Consider the following 14,119-nt stretch of genomic DNA (forward strand, 5'->3'; position numbering starts at 1 on the left):
GAGAGCTTAGTCAATCATAAAATAGGTGAGGACTGGGATATTTGTCCATCAAAATATGACACCATCTCCATTTCATGGTAAATTAATTGAGATTTTTTTTTTTTTGTAATTTGCCCGCGGGCACTGATTAAACGAATTTTGATCCAGTGCGATATCAAGATAATCAATTAATTAATTAATTGAATTACTGGTCTAGCAGGGAGAGCGTATCCTCTGAGATACCTCAACTTTTGCGTGACCGACGTGTCTGGTGCCTATTCGGAGTGATGTATGGGGTCAGTATTATGTGTGCTTTGAGATTCGTGCAGAACGTATTTAAACGGTTGGGATTTTCCATAAAGTCACGCAAAGTTTGAGATATCTCAGAAGATCAGGCTTCTAAATAGCTAGCTATAGCGGCGCTATAGCTTTTCCGGACCATAAACGCTAAGCTATGAGATAAAATTGCGCTAACTCAGCTACGACCGCTATAGCTATAATAGCTGACCGCTATTACCGCTATATGAGACCCGCTATAGCTACCGCTATGCTACATAGTTTTTTTTTTGCAATTTATATGGACTTCTGTACTTCTATTCTTATTACTAATGCTACATGGTCTTCTACGATAAGTATACTAAACCAAACTATATGCTTCTATTTTAATTTGTGATTTATTATATCATTCTATATCGAGAAATATTCAAATACTAATTATTCATTTTGATTACTCTTTTTATAGTATTCGTTTGTAAAATTATTATCGTTCGTTTCAATTGAAAGCTGATTTTGATTATTATTATAATTATAAAATGTTTAAATATGTATATTGACTTCATTTACCTTATAAAATTAATTGCTCTTTGTCTATTATAATATGTAATACCATGAAGTATAAACTATTAAATAATGTTACTTTTTAGATTTTTTTTCATTCTTATTTGCGTAATTGATAAAAAGTATAGACTTAGGTTAGTTGTCATTTAGTTGTTACATCAATTCTCTAATATTGATTATGTTGATAATTAGTAGAAATATATAATATAAAGTTTGAAAAGGGAAAATCGCTATGTGTGATAGCTTCCGCTATAGCTACGCTATTCGCAATAGCTTTTTTTTTTTGTCTCCCCGCTATGCCGCTATAATCGCTATTTAGAACCTTGCAGAAGATGCAAATTCTCTAGCAGGCCCACACGGTAAATGGATGTGCATGTTGCTTTCTAAACCCGGAGATATGAGCCGCGTTATACCGTCTCATTCGCTTTTTCATTACCGAGTCACGAGAGGCGGCTTTTTAATGGAAAAATTACAAATGCCCTGTACACCGAGTCCAAATATCTATCTATATTTAACCTTCTTGTAATTTTTATAAATAATATCAATTCCTCTCTTTTAGATTATGTTAACTGACACCGAATTATCATCTAAACATGCAGTTTATCACATCATCAGATATATATATATATATTTTTCTTGATTACTTAATTATGATGCCTTCTTTTTCTAACAATTAAAAAAGTACGGGAAATCTTTTTGAAAAAACAAAGAGAAAAAACGTCTCTACGTTTTGAAACTCTATAGTAGAAAAAAAAAAAAAAAAAACCTCCAATCAATTTGTTGGAGAAAAAAAATCAGGTGTCGTATATATGGGTGAAGAAAAATATGTGTATATAATGATGGAGCAAAATGCATGCTTAGATGGCAATTTTGTGCCATATCACATTAAAATTAAGATCAACGGTGTAATTGACACTTATTAAAAAAAAATGTAAGCAGGTCTCTGCTTAATTTAAAATGTGAGGGAGTATTTAAACTATGTGGAAAAGGTAAGGATTATTTGTACCCTTTTCTTTTTTATTTTTAAATTTTTTTTAGTACTCCACTAATCTATGTTTTATATAAAAGTTGACAATTCAAGTATGTATCTGTCATTACCCACGTAATAAATCAAATTAGAAAATAATTGAGCTGTATTATGTTAGTTGTCTGTATAAGTGTATATAGCATGTAGTGATGCATGTTACTGATACTAAGCAGTTAGTTTGTTAGTAAAATTTAATTATGGATGTATGTTTTTTATCTTTAAAAGTGCACTTGGTCTTTTAATATCTATGTATTGTAATATAGTGGTAATTAATTTTAATCATTATTATTTTCTCGAGGAGGGTAAAATATTTTGTGTCTTTCATGTCTCATATTTTTTATTTTCGTTTTCAAAATTAAAACAGATGATCTAAACCGATTAACATTATTTTCATATTAAAATATGCTTGAGACAAAAATTAATATTTTTGAGGTTTTTTTTACTATTTTTTATACAAGTACAAAATCATTGTTTTTAAATTATTGATTGGGTGTTGAAAACGGAGTTAAAAAAAACAAGGCGCGACGAGGTTTGAAAAACATGAGACATTTCAACCCTCTATTTTTTTTAAGCGTAAACTAATCTATTTTATGAAAAGAAATGGGCTAGATAATACATTGAGAGTAGATATGTGATGTTCTTAAGCTCACTAAGTCTTTTAATGAACTCCAAAATATATTGAGTTAGTTTTAAACAATGAATTTAAATTATTGAAATCGATTTACTTCATCAGTGATGCGTTTATATGCAAAATATAGAAATTTTCAAATTAATTTAGCATAAAATTTAGATGCAAAAAAACTATGAAAAATGAATGTATTAAAATTTAATTATGATTTTCTTTTACCGCTTTACTTTATACTAAATTAATATAAAAATTATAAATTTTGTATGTAAATATATTACTTATAAATGAGATCAGATTCAACATATTGGATTTCAATAAATTTTGAAATTAAGCGTACTGAGATGTTTTGAGAGCTTAAGAACACCATAATTATACTCAGTATATTAATATCAGCGCATTATTAAAAAAAAATGTAAAGTGATTCAAGTTAGGATTAACTGTTCTAAAAATTCAGTCGCACATGGACATATTTTTCCCCCTAAATCAGTCATCTATTCAAGACCTTCACCTAATTACTCTCAAATATTTCCGGCATCCAATCCACGCCCACACCAAATTTCACCTTCAAATTCCATTTAAAATAAAAACCCTTCTAAATCCGCCATAAACTACAGAAAATATGATGTCCGGTTCAAACAAATATTTCATATGGTCAATTTTGTCCAACAATTCACTTCCATAACTTATCGAGGTTTTACTTGCTCTACACGTCAATTTTAAGCTTACCCTAAAACATTCACAAAAGTCCTTCAAAACTTGTCAAAACTGTCTAGAAATTGAATAGAGAGATCTAAATCATGTCATCACAACATTGTGTTAATTTTTAAATGCTAAAATTTATTTTCTTTAGTTAAAAATATCAATGACAAAAATTATACAACGCTCCATACAACATATAGTACTGATGATAGTTATGATTGATAAACACATGATTGAAGCTTTTATCTCTCAAAAGCAAACTTGCTCAGAAAACTCTAGTCGCATTTTTCAACAGTACCCTCCTAGCAGCTCATAACTTTTCAGTAGCATTTAGATGCTCTTCTGAGCAGCTCCTCCGTCATCAATCTCATTTCTCTGCCCCCACTCCCCCTTCCCTACCAGTAACATCCTCCATCTCCCGCTCCTCTTATGTGGTGGGGGGGGGGGGGGGGGGGGGGGTGACTCTGTAGAGAGGAGGAAATAGTCGGCACCGCTCCACTGTTCTTGTCAGCAGGCCACCCCCTCCTCTACCTTCGTCCATTGTGTTTTTTTTCTACAACAAATTAACTCTAGCCGCCAGAAACCCCCCTCTCCCGACGCTGCTCCACTCCCATCTCTGCGCTTCCCCATTGAAAGAAGAGAAAGTTGAGCCATCAACTCTCTTGTCTCGATGCACCTTTCTGTCCTCCTCCAGTTCCGTCGGGAGAACCAAGGAGAATTGACAATAATAGCCCTAGTTGTCAGTCTTCCCATCTCCTGACGCCTCCACCCTTCCACCTGCACCTCCGCACCGGTCTCCCCCACCCGCAAACCTAACTGAAAAAAGATAAAATGATTGCTAGCCAAAATTGATGTTGAAGGTCGTTGATGTCTACTACCGAAGGATATGGTTTGTTTATTTTGTTGTTTTTAGTTGTTTGTGATGTTCGATGTTGATGTTATTTAGATGTGGATGTAGTTTGATATTGATAATGTTCTTGATATAGAACAATGAATGTAATATATGTTTAATTAATAAAAAATATACTTGGCAGCCGCTATTAAGATTTTTTAAAATAAAAAAAAAAGATAAAATGATGAATGATGAGTTCAATTTTTTTCTGGACCAAAACCAAAACAACTAATACCTTGTTTGGATGGAGAGTAGGAAGGGAGGAATGGAAAGAAAATAAAACTTTCCGTTGAATCGTGTTTGGTTGACAAAATTATATTGGAGGTGAAGGGTGCAAGAGGTGAAAGGTGTAACCTTGTATCATTATAATCAATAAAATTGGTTTCCCTCTCAATTGGAGTGTAACGGAAAGAAATTTTGTTGCAAATATTTTTAGAAAAAATAACACAAATGCTCAACTCTATATCTTATCTAATATAATTTTCATACAAGTTTTTTGTCACAATCCTACAACAGGCACTGAATTTCTCATTAACTTTCTAAAATTTAATCAATCAAACAACAAATAAGATGAAAAGAAAAGTTAAATTTATTTTCTCTCATTAATCATTCAAATATGAAGATATTAAATATGTTAATCTTCCTTTATATTCCATTCCTTCTATTCTTTACCTCCTCTTCCTTCCTCTACTCTCCATCCAATTAGGGTGTAAGTTGCTTCGTAAATATAAGGAATAAATACAAAGATAATTTATTGCATAATTTTTATCATAACATTTTTCAAACGGTCGAATACTAAAATATATTAGGAAGCTGATAACAGTACCCGCAGGGGACCACCAAAAATTAAATGTGAAAAAAATAACTTTTTTTAGGGATCACAAAAACTCCACAATTCGATTTTTTTCCTAAAGTATTAATATCTATGCACGGAAATATTTATACCTATGTACGGAAGTATTTATATCTATAAGGTGAACAATTATTTATTGTGCGGGTACTGTAGCGTTAAAATAATAGTACCCGCGGGGGACCACCGAAAATTAAATGTAGAAAAATAACTTTCTACAGGGATTGCAAACTCCACAATTTTAATTTTTTTTCCATATTATTAATATCTACGTAATTTTTTTTTTCAAATGAGATCCATGATGATGTACTTTCGGACTCGTCATCGCGCAAATATTTATACCTCGCCGTACAGGCATTTATACCTATATTTGAAAGTATTTTTTACATATGACACTGAAAGTATTAATATCTAAGTATTGAAAGTATTTATATCTATGCATTGTAGTATTTCTTCTTATGAAGTCAACAATTTTTGTTAGAAAAAGGTTGACACGAGAATGAGTGTGGGATTATAAAAGGGAAACTATATAATTAGTGAGGACCATAGAGAAATGATACTGTTGAATTTTAGAATAATAATTAGTTGAGACTATATAATTAGTGCGGACCATAATACATTAAGAAAATAAAAAGAAATGGGAGAAAAATACGTTGACTGGCAGTCAGGTGGTACCCAAGAAAGTCAGGTTTACAATGCAACCCAAATATCTTTTCTTAGTAGCGGAAAGTTTTTCACGCACTTTGTACCAAAAGTTCTGGAAAAAAAAAATTTTAATCGATTTGAAGATTGACTCCCAAGTTTCTCTATTAGGATTTAATTCATAGGATGGAAGGAGAGAAGATGAACAAATTGCGCTGAAAGCCTGAGAAGATACTATGAAGGAAGTCGCTTAAATCTTCTGTCAAATTGAAAAAATTCCTCCAAGTGCGGTACTGCAGCACAAGTAATATGCGGGTACTGTAGCGCACGTACTAAAATAATTATTCTAACATATTATTGGAGAGGTTAAAGACCGATAATTGGAAAGTTTCTTCGATGGATTGTTTGGGAGAGAGTTCAATTCACCCAAATCCGACTAGTTTTCTAACTTAATTTAATTTATAAAATAAAAAAAACAGGGATACGTGAGAAACAAGAAAAATGCATGTAAGATATGTTTTAGACATAATAATAATAATAAATTAATATCTGACCACAATAACAGGCACCACATGCACCTATGGGACTAGTCACAGCGATTGTTTCCTTTCCTTTTTTTATTTTATTTTTATAAATAAACATCACTTCTTTTTTCTTGTTGTATATACAGTCGAAAGGATACTTGGTGAAATCTAGGGGTGTACAACGGACGGATGGATGATATTTTATTAAAATTTGAATCCAATCCGATTACACTGGGTTAAAAAAATTCTTTACTTGATCCACCCATAATCCAATCCAACCTATTTATTTTTTTTATACGGGTTATGCAGGTTAGATGGGTTAAACGGGTTATAATTTTGATCGAAAATCTATTATATATCTTTTTACTATTTTTATTAAAACTAGGTACAAATAAAAGTGACAAACATAAATAAAATAGAAATAATTTAGCATATAACATCCTCAAAAAAAAGTCAGCGACATATAATGAAGCACTATATATTAAAATGTTAAAATCATATGTGCCAATGAACACAATTATTTAAATAATTTAGTAAATAGCAACTCTTGCAAGTTCATTCAAAGATTGATAAAGAAAATTAAGATAACATAAGTCAGTTAAGCATTTTTGCAAACAGTTCATGTGCAACATATAGAATAAATAAATTCCAATGTACATGGCAACATAAAAAATTGAATATCATACTATCAAACCTTACACATTGTTTTATTAATGAAGAGAATGGTAACCTCAACGCAAGAAAGACAAAAAAAAAAAAAAAGTAGAAACGTAGATTGGAGGCCGAGTCCGGATATAAACGAGTTATTAAGAGCAAATTTATGACCCGACCCAGAATAACGGATTTGTCAAAATTCAACCCGTACCCGACCCAGTAACATCTCAACCCGGTAAAATATGGGTCGAGTCGGATGGGTCAGACGGGTCGGATGGGTCGACAGTATTTTTGTACACTTATTATGTGACGTGTTTTGGAGAGAGATCAACAGAACCGAATCAATACTTAAGTTTCACTGATTTTTATTATAAAACACGTCACATAATAAGGAAGTTTGGAAGAGAAAAAGAAGAGGAGAGGGTCTGCAAATTTTAACGTCCCTAGTGTGATCAAATTAATAATTTGATTTTAGTTATTTTCAAATCTTCCGTAATGAAGACAAGTTATAATTTACAAAAACTAATGAGGCCAAACTATCGATCCGATCCCAACATATATTTGAATGGAAGCGAATTATTGATGAGTTTGGCTAATATAACATCAGTGTCATTTCAACCTATATAACACCAACTCTAAAATCTATCAAATCGACTTCAAACGGTGAATCCAAACCGTTTAAACCGATCTACTTCATTAGTTGGGCATTTACATGCAAAATTTATAACTTTTCGAATTTATTTAGTATTAAGTCAAGCGGTCAAATGTGTGAGTTTTTAAGTTAATTTTAATACATTAATTTTTCAATATTTTTACCGCTTGATTTGATACTAAAATAACTCGAAAATATAAAAAAATTGTATGTAAACGCATCACTCATAATGTAAATCAGTTTGAACGGTTTAGATTAGTCGTTCGAAGTCGATTTGATGGGTTTTAGAATTGATGTTATATAGGCTGAAATGACACGGATGTTATACTAGTCAAACTCATTATTGATTCGATTCCATATATGAGATCTAAAAAAAATCGTTTTATTTCCGATAATTTGATTTTGTTTTTCAATTTTTTTAAAAGAAAAAATAAATTGACACTAGGGGGCATCTAATGACGCGTGCGAGGTACGTCCTAGGTTTTTATAATGTTTTCGGAGCCTTAATTAGTAGTTTAGTACCGTACGAAACGGAGAGGTGTTTCATAATATTAAAAAGAAGCGTTGAGTCACGTCTTGAATGTTTATCATTGTATTTGTAAAAAAAATGACTATGTAATCTTAAATCATGTCGTAATGAAAATGATCATTGAACGAGCATGCCTTTTACGAATTTCCTTTTAAATTAAATCTTACACAACATCGCCTTAATGAAATATTGACGATAGAATATATATCATATACTCCCAAACTCAATTCCTTTTTAGTTTCTTGGGCCGAATACATGTCGCCTCCCCCTCCCAAATTTTACATTTTTCTGAATTTTTTTACTATTTATTAAGTATTTTACAAAATTGTTGATCCAACGGTGGCTTAACAAAACAGTAAAATCAGCAGCCACCGTTGGATCAACAATTTTGTAAAATACTTAATAAATAGTAAAAAAATTCAGAAAAATGTAAAATTTGGTCTCCAAGCACATATTAATATGGAGAACAAGATGAACGGTTTGGATCAGCTATTTGGATTTTGAATTTTAGATTTATGGTCCAATGCACAAACCCCTCCATGCATTGCAATGCACCATAGCCCATCTCTCTCTCTCTCTCTCTCTCTCTCTATATATATATATATATATATATATATATATATATAACAAATATATTTGTTAACAATTATACTATTAGTATGTAAATTATAATATTATGATCAAAGGTGATTCATTTCTAGTAGAAGGACAGGTGAAGGGCTGCTTTCATAGTTTGAGATAGCTTTGACTGCTTTGTCATAGCGTTTACCATATATAGTATCATCGTATGCTTTCAGAGTTTGAGATAGCTTTGACTACTTTGTCATAGCGTTTACCATATATAGTATCATCGTACTTATATTCATACGTTATGTCATTAAATTGATACATAGCTACATATATCATAATGACTATAGATAACGCAATATCAATTATCCCGCCATAATCTACTTTTGCTGTACCATGTCCATCAGTCCATCACCAAACCCGCTTCTTCCTCTTAAAAGGAAATTGATCTAAAGTAAAGCCTAGTGTAGGTAGGAGCAGTTAGGGCCTCCTGCTTCCCTGTTCGGCACGCAGAGTTTTAATGGGAACGTACAAATGGAATTTTGAATTAATTCTCAATAGTACATGATAACTAATAAGCAAAATATATTTCATGTAATATCCCTAATTACCCATGTTACATATATAGTTATGATGGCCTTATTATAATAACTATGTTGAATTGTTACACACAGTATATCCATTTAGTAATTATGATCATAATTAAACATTTTGTAATAACTTATGTTATAATAAAATAATATTATGATATTAATATAATATGATGAGAAGGGATCAAGTTACAATAATTTTCGAGTTACAACAAGCATTTTTTACATTTTCAAAGACCAAATCGTCGATCCAAACCGTTAGATGTGATTTCTACAATAAAATATGCTTGAAGACCAAATTTTACATTTTTTGGAATATTTTTTACAATTTATTAATATAGGTACAAAAACTAGTCAAATTCAAACTATTGAATTTTGTACCCATCATCTTAATAAATAGTAAAAAAATTCCAAAAAAATATAAAATTTGGTCTCCAAACATAATTAGTTAATACCCTTTTTAATGCTCCTGAGTCCTGACATGAATAATTAACTATCACCAGTAAATTACCAAACGAAAATGTCCTAATTACCAAACAAAACTACACCACATGTATTTAATTATGTTTTCCAAAGTTGTGTGCCAGACATAAGAAAAATTTGGTAGTCTGTGATTATTCTGAAATAGTATTTCAAGTAGAACATTTGACCTTTATTTACTTGAGCGGATAAATAATTAGAATTATATATTTTTTTTCTAGTTGCATTTTGCAGACAACAAATATAAGGCCTGTAAAGTCGAACTTGAGTAAATGTTGCAGTAAATTAAAATTTGAATTTGTTAAAAATCGAATTAGTTGACTTGAATTCAGATCGATTTTAAACTTCACACTAAGAATATTTTTCAACCGTTACCATCATATTTCGCTTCTCTTATATTACCTATGACGGTGGTATAACCTTCCAATGTAGGGAAATAAATCTGCTATGATCTATAGAGTCCCTGCAATTCCAAATCTAACCTTTCATTTTTTTTTTATTGTACGAATCTCCATAAAAGTTGTTTTTTTATGCATGAATGACGAATACAAAACAAATGAAAGATTAGATTTGGAATTATAGGGACCCTACAGTCCCTTAGGATTGTAGCAGATTTATTTCCCATCTTCCAATTTATCATGAGCTACATTGCAATCTCTAAATTGGAACAAATTCGGCCCAGCCTAACCTATTGCAGTCCCTACATCGAGTAGAACTAGGGTGTTCATAAGCTCACCAAAAGCAATAATGAATTTGAATATATGCTTTAAATAACACAAGAAACTTAGCTTTCATCAAGTTTTCTGGAAAATGAGTACCACTATAGGACGATTAAGTTTACAAAACCAAGGAGAAAAATTAACATCAGTACATCACCTTGCATGTTATAGCTTTAGACTCAAAAGCAACTAAAATCTGATCCACCACCTAAAAATAGTGAGTAAATCAGATCAAACCACTAGCATTGACATTTTCACACCGGCATGAAAATTAGTCCACAAAGAAGGCCAAATAAAACAAAATTAGAAACTCTAAACAAATTAGACATGTACTTTCCAGCCAACAGCACCATCGGACCCATCAGAAGCTGCAAAACCTTGGCCTAATAACCCCATCTTATTCCTCTCCTCCCCCTGGTTGAAATCTAGGACTTCACCAACTGATCCGCATTCCAAATCATGATTGAAAAAAGGTATGGACAAACCCGCCACATTAAATGTCACATCCTCAATTGACCATGCCTCCTCCATTTGAATCTTTGTATAACTCATGGCAGACTCACTAAACCTAACAACTGTTACAGTTGTCCATCCAGAGTGTGCCACCATGACACCTTTGACCTCTCGGTAATCATCTATTAAGGAATTCATAATTGTGAACTGCCAGTCAAAGACATCTCCATCAGTGGTTGATTGGGTCCAGTGAGAGTCCTCCAAGTGAATCAAGAGCCCAGTACGCTTACTGAAATAACCACAGAGAACGTGACCAATAAATTTGACAGGTCCCTTATTACGCAATTCCAGGGTTTCTGAGTCAGTGCAGAGTTTCAGGATGAAGCAATCCTCGCCATTGATTTTTCTTTCCCCAATGTACTCTGACTGAGAGAACACGCTTGCAGTGGTCAAAGGATCCAAACCCTAGAAATGTTCAAATAATATTTAAATTTCAGCAAATAGAATGTTGCAAGTATGGTTATGTATGTTAAAATAATATTTAGATCAAATTATATATATAAAGTTGTTTGTCCGCTGGAAAAGATTAAAAAATAGAAGTTATGGAATTCACCTGAAAACCAAGAAATGTTATGTTCCAATATAACACACCTAACTGCAAATTCACCATCAGCCCTAGTCTTCTAATTTCTACCCAAAACCTAAAATACAGACCTAATCTTCCACACTTATGTAAGAAGTTCTCAATTGCAAGGTAAAAAACATACCAGAGAAGTAAAAATTAAATTACCTGAAGTGCACGTCTAAGAGGTCTGGCAGGTCCCTTATCTGCAACACCTTGCCACACAAGCCGGCCATTACACCCAGCATGAACCTTACTCCTCCCAAGTGTAAGCTCAATGTCCCACATCTCAGGCACTAACTGCCATAGAATGAACTGGCCAGCTGAGTGATAAGTCTTAATCACCTTCTTAGCTGTCTTAAACTTTACCGCCATCGTCATCCTCCCCGATGCAAACAAGTTCGTAATCGAACTTAAGAGTTTTTGCCCCCCTGAGACCAAGATGTATTGTTGGAGGATGTATTGTGTAGATGAGGCCTTCTGTTTAAAGGGAAGATAGGAAAATGTTATAGTCACCCTTGAAAAGTAACATTCAAATTTTATTTTGATGCTGATTCTTTGGAAAGGTAAACACAGCAGTGCAAAAGTACATTGTAGATTAGGAAAAATACCTCGATTTAGATGTATTTTAACTTTTTAAGGAAACAATCTTCAATATTTTTGGAATAATACTGAATATTTAAATATTTAATTTAGAAAATTTCAAATCAAAAGAATATGAATTAAGCTATTGCCAGTAACATAACGGATCTAAAAAGTAAAACCATGGATGGAGGCATTGCCCTCTAGCACCTTAACTTGAGTAAAAAAAATAGAAACAATTTGTGAGTTGTGTCATTTGAACAATAGTACCTTGTTACAAAATCCATTGAAATAAGACAAAATTTTTCAGAAAGTTCAATAATAAGGGTAATACTTCCCAGAAAACAGAGAAATCTCACAGGGAGATGACGCAAGGGCTCCGCTGCACGAACCGGCGCGAGTGAGGACCCCATGACATATAACATCTTCTCCGTAGCGGAAATGTTGTCTGTCTTGCTAAATACAGGACACAGTCCCTCCATGATTGATGAAAGATTCGTTCCGGTATATCCATCACCGGAACTCGACCACCGTGACCCCCCCAGAGAGAGCACACTTGTTACCTTTTCTTTCAGCGCCGAAAAAAAACCTTGCTTTTTCTCCATTTGAGATGACTACAGAGTATAGACTAAACGAGAAACGAGGAGACGAGAAACAAAGGGAGAAAAATTCAGCCTACAGGGAACAGGGAACAGGGAACAAGGGCTCATGGAGTGTGAGAACTATTCGCTTTGACGTGCTCCAGAAGTTTTATGAGAGGCGGAAGGTAAGGGACGGGAAGAGAGTTCAAGACTCGAAGAGTGAGAGTGAATGCGTGATCAGGTCACCCCAGGTAATGTTACCGCCGGGATATAATATAAGATATTTAGAGCGGGAACACTATTTCGGTTTAGGGTTTAGGGTTTAAGATATTTAGTAGGGCCGTAGGGGTGTTGGTCGGATCGGTTCGGTTCAGTTGAAACTGAACCGAATTAGGAAAACCGAATTGTGTGGTATCCGTAGGACCGTATCATATATGGAGCTGCAACGCAACCTAAACAGATTTAGAATAGACAGTACTAAACAACAACATTAACAACGATTTCTTTGTTGCAGGAAGCCTATTAATTAAGCACAATTTAGTTAAAACCTAACCACCAATTTATTCTAAATAATTTATTATTAATATATACATGACCATGCATTCAGGAACCCAGTAAACATTAATTACTAGTAGCATTCGCACCAATAGCCATATCCTTTCCTAAAATGGCTAAAACTTATATGCTATGGTTTTTATGAATTTTTGCAAGGCTCAACATCTAAAGACCGGTCCAAAGGTGCTCTTGCTCTTTTACAAAGCCAAGTTTCTATTTTGGTACACTTCATTTTTTTTCTTCTCAAAATTTGCCTGCGCTGTGCTGTTTTTTCTAATTTTGTTGGATTGTTCTTACAAGTATTAATTAAATAGAAAAAAAAGAATGTAAAATTGTGGTAAAAATAGAACTCTTTGCCGAAATTAGTTAGTATATTGCTTTAAAAAAAAAAAAATATAGGAACCAGGCCTGTAAATTATTTCTTAGAAACCAATTTTTTTTATACATGTAGAACCAGTAAAATCAATATGAAAATTTTATTGCCAGGCAAATGCTTTCTAGATTTTTTTTTTTAATGATCGATACAAATTAACAATAGTTTAAGTTCAAACATAAAAATATATATAACTGTGAGAAGTTAACAGTAAAACTATGGTGTTCTTAAGCTCATCAAAATATTTGATGAACTTAACTCCAAAATTTATTATATTGGTTTCAAACGACAAATCTAAGCTGTTGCAATTAATTCATCTACTTCACAAGTGATAAATTTACATGCAATTAAAGATTTTAAGATTTCAAATTATTTTAGTATAAAGTTAAGCAGTCAAAATTAGAAGGCTTATAAATTAATTTTAGTACATTCATTTCTAAAAACTTTACATGTAAATTCATCACTTATGAAGCAAATCGGTTTCAACAGTTTAGATTTATTGTTCGAAACTAATTTACTAAATTTTAGAGTTAAGCTCACCAAACGCCCTGGTGAGATTAAGAACATCCTAGTTTTACTCGTAAAACAATGACGAACATATAATATCTACTGTATTTTACGAATTACCATTTCAGTCCTGATTTCGGTCTCTCTTGGGAACATGTCATCATGGGCTGTGGCGTT

The 14,119-nt window shown here is 32.6% G+C and overlaps 1 pseudogene; it reads right to left on the minus strand.

Annotated features, from left to right (window-relative positions):
* Window positions 1–3,677: 3,677 nt before the first annotated feature.
* Window positions 3,678–12,408, minus strand: LOC144564410 (uncharacterized; annotated as a pseudogene).
* Window positions 12,409–14,119: the final 1,711 nt, after the last annotated feature.

This window comes from Carex rostrata, chromosome 13 (assembly GCF_964058835.1).
Source record: "Carex rostrata chromosome 13, lpCarRost1.2, whole genome shotgun sequence".
In the NCBI taxonomy this organism is placed as follows: domain Eukaryota; kingdom Viridiplantae; phylum Streptophyta; class Magnoliopsida; order Poales; family Cyperaceae; genus Carex; species Carex rostrata.